The 3,436-nt window shown below is 40.1% G+C and overlaps 1 long non-coding RNA gene across 1 annotated transcript; it reads left to right on the top strand.

The window, feature by feature from the left end:
- The first annotated feature begins 2,500 nt into the window (after positions 1-2,500).
- Positions 2,501-3,156, top strand: LOC136246045 (uncharacterized). Its single transcript, XR_010696223.1, has 4 exons — positions 2,501-2,587; positions 2,643-2,699; positions 2,750-2,811; positions 2,868-3,156. It is a non-coding gene; the product is annotated as an uncharacterized lncRNA (long non-coding RNA).
- Positions 3,157-3,436: the final 280 nt, after the last annotated feature.

Raw genomic sequence — 3,436 nt, forward strand, 5'->3', positions numbered from 1 at the left:
GATTTGTTTGCAGCTGAACTCTCTACATGGTGGTTTCTTTGTAGCTGAACTCTCTACAATGTGACTTCTTCTAGCTGAACTCTATACAGGGTGACTTATTTCTAGCAGATCACTCTACAGTGTGACTTGTTTCTAGCTGAACTCTCTACAGGTGATTTGTTTGCAGCTGAACTCTCTACATGGTGGTTTCTTTGTAGCAGAACTCTCTACAAGGTAACTTCTTCTAGCTGATATTTTACAGAGCATATTTGTTTGTACATAGCTGAGTTCTCTACAGGGTGATTTGTTTGCAGCTGAACTCTCTACATGAGAGTTTCATTGTAGCTGAACTCTCTACAATGTGACTTCTTCTAGCTGAACTCTCTACAGGGTGACTTGTTTCTAGCTGATCTCTCTACAGGGTGACTTGTTTCTAGCTGAACTCTCTACAGGTGATTTGTTTGCAGCTGAACTCTCTACATGGTGGTTTCTTTGTAGCTGAACTCTCTACAAGGTAACTTCTTCTAGCTGATATTTTTACAGGGCATATGTGTTTGTAGCTGAGTTCTCTACAAGGTGATTTGTTTGCAGCTGAACTCTCTACAATGTGACTTCTTCTAGCTGAACTCTCTACAGGGTGACTTGTTTCTAGCTGATCTCTCTACAGTGTGACTTGTTTCTAGCTAAACTCTCTACAGGTGATTTGTTTGCAGCTGAACTCTCTACATGGTGGTTTCTTTGTAGCTGAACTCTCTACAAGGTAACTTCTTCTAGCTGATATTTTACAAGCATATTTGTTTGTACATAGCTGAGTTCTCTACAGGGTGATTTGTTTGCAGCTGAACTCTCTACATGAGAGTTTCATTGTAGCTGAACTCTCTACAATGTGACTTCTTCTAGCTGAACTCTCTACAGGGTGACTTGTTTCTAGCTGATCTCTCTACAGTGTGACTTGTTTCTAGCTGAACTCTCTACAGGTGATTTGTTTGCAGCTGAACTCTCTACATGGTGGTTTCTTTGTAGCTGAACTCTCTACAAGGTAACTTCTTCTAGCTGATATTTTACAAGCATATTTGTTTGTACATAGCCGAGTTCTCTACAGGGTGATTTGTTTGCAGCTGAACTCTCTACATGAGAGTTTCATTGTAGCTGAACTCTCTACAATGTGACTTGTTCTAGCTGAACTCTTTACAGGGTGACTTGTTTCTAGCTGATCTCTCTACAGGGTGACTTGTTTCTAGCTGAACTCTCTACAGGTGATTTGTTGCTGAACTCTCTACATGGTGGTTTCTTTGTAGCTGAACTCTCTACAAAGTAACTTCTTCTAGCTGATATTTTACAGGGCATATGTGTTTGTAGCTGAGTTCTCTACAAGGTGATTTGTTTGCAGCTGAACTCTCTACAATGTGACTTCTTCTAGCTGAACTCTCTACAGGGTGACTTGTTTCTAGCTGATCTCTCTACAGGGTGACTTGTTTCTAGCAGAACTCTCTACAGGTGATTTGTTTGCAGCTGAACTCTCTACATGGTGGTTTCTTTGTAGCTGAACTCTCTACAAGGTGACTTCTTCTATCTGATCTCTCTACAGGGTGATTTGTTCGTAGCTGAACTCTCTACAGGTGATTTGTTTGTAGCTGAACTCTCTACAAGGTGATACTTCTAGGTGATCTCTCTACAGGATGACTTGTTTCTAACTGAACTCTCAACAGGGTGATCTGTTCATAGCTGAACTTTCTACTGGGTGATTTGCTTGCAGCTGAACTCTCTACATGGTGGTTTCTTTGTAGCTGAACTCTCTACAAGGTAATTTCTTCTATAGTACGTTCGCGTTGAGCTGAATCCTGGGTTGTTGATTAAGAAGCCATACAAGATCAAAGGCTTTAAACATAATGTTTATGACGCATTTATTCGTAAGCCCATGTTACAGGTGCGCACTTAATTGTTGTGAATATGGCGTCCAGTGCACCGTCAGCGAGTGCGGAGCGAACCCCCTTGGAAAGAAGTTAAACAGCCAAACGAAGTATCTACTTATGAAACTATGGGAGTACTTTAAGCAAGAAGCGAAGAAATCAAATGTTCACGAGTCCATGTTGATGCAGACAGTTTTGACCCAGATACTGTCAGACAAGATCCATTCATTGTACGGAAATCTATCGCTCTCAAAGATTTTGGTAAGTTAAATTTTGAAACCTGCAACTTTGTCACGTACTCCGTCTTAGGCCAAACTTAAGAATAATGGTGTTTTCTCTGGGGGTAGAACATTGCTTTAAAGAGTGTCGAGTGATATGGGATTTAAGTACAAGACGATTAATGACAAGAGGTTAGCATTGAAACTGTTTGTGCTTTAATGTCACTACACGTATATGCAGGGTATGCTATGAGCAGCCCTGCACAGTCCATCAGCATCATAAATTTTAAAGACGGACGAGGTGCAACAGAACTGAAGGAAGACCGGTTGTGTATTTGGATGAGACTTGGGTAATGAAGAACTTCTAGAGCAATTCCTCATCCAAATCAGCAGGATAGTGAAGATGGTGATGGTGGTATTAATGAATCTTCCACTAGCAGCAACTGGTCCAAGTCTTCTTCTGGGCTTACTTCATCTGATGTAAGATTGTTTGATATTTGCAGCATTGGTGTTACAACTTGATTTTGTTCCCCAGGAATCATCGGGTAGCTGGGATTAAACCCGGTGAAGTACATGAAAATACAGATGAAATGTAAGTGTGTGCACTTTAATAAAAATACCATTGCTTTATTGTGCTAGCAGAAGTTGAACATACCATCCCATTTATATTAAATCAGTGCAGGAGTGTTTGGAAGTCACTACAGGTACTATCAGCCCAAATTCATACAAACAGTATTATTTCATTTGTTGAAAATTTTAGAGTTTTTTGGAAATGTAACTTCAAAAACAAAATGCTGGCTGTAAAAACTGTGTACATGTGTGGTGAAGTGATGAGAAAAGGATTAAAATGACAAATTGACTAAATGGGAACAGAAGACGATAGTCAGCTGTGGTGAATGTGAAATAAAACACATGTTGTTTGGCTCACTTGCAGGAACACCAATGCTGAATAACAGATTTTGAGCTGTTATAATTTGGTTTTTTTCTCTTTTGAGGCTGAAGAAGTTTTTTACCTGAATATAAGCAGGCCGCTTATCTTCTAAATAGTGCAACAGTGGCCCCATGTCTTCTACTTATGCAACTCTGTTTTACACACACAAAATCTGCTTTATTTTTCTTGTAAAAGTGTATTACAGCCTCTTACATAACGGATGGTGAAATCATGCGTGTTGAGGGCGGGTGTGTGACGTCTGGCTTGGCCACAAACATGTGTCAACATGACCATCAAAGGGCTACGCTTTTACAGTGTCATAACTGGAGTGTCTTACATTCGAATGAAGCGTTTTTAATATATATTTTAGCGGATCGAGAAGCGCTACGCATCGAGCA

Source organism: Dysidea avara, chromosome 15 (genome assembly GCF_963678975.1).
Source record: "Dysidea avara chromosome 15, odDysAvar1.4, whole genome shotgun sequence".
NCBI lineage: Eukaryota > Metazoa > Porifera > Demospongiae > Dictyoceratida > Dysideidae > Dysidea > Dysidea avara.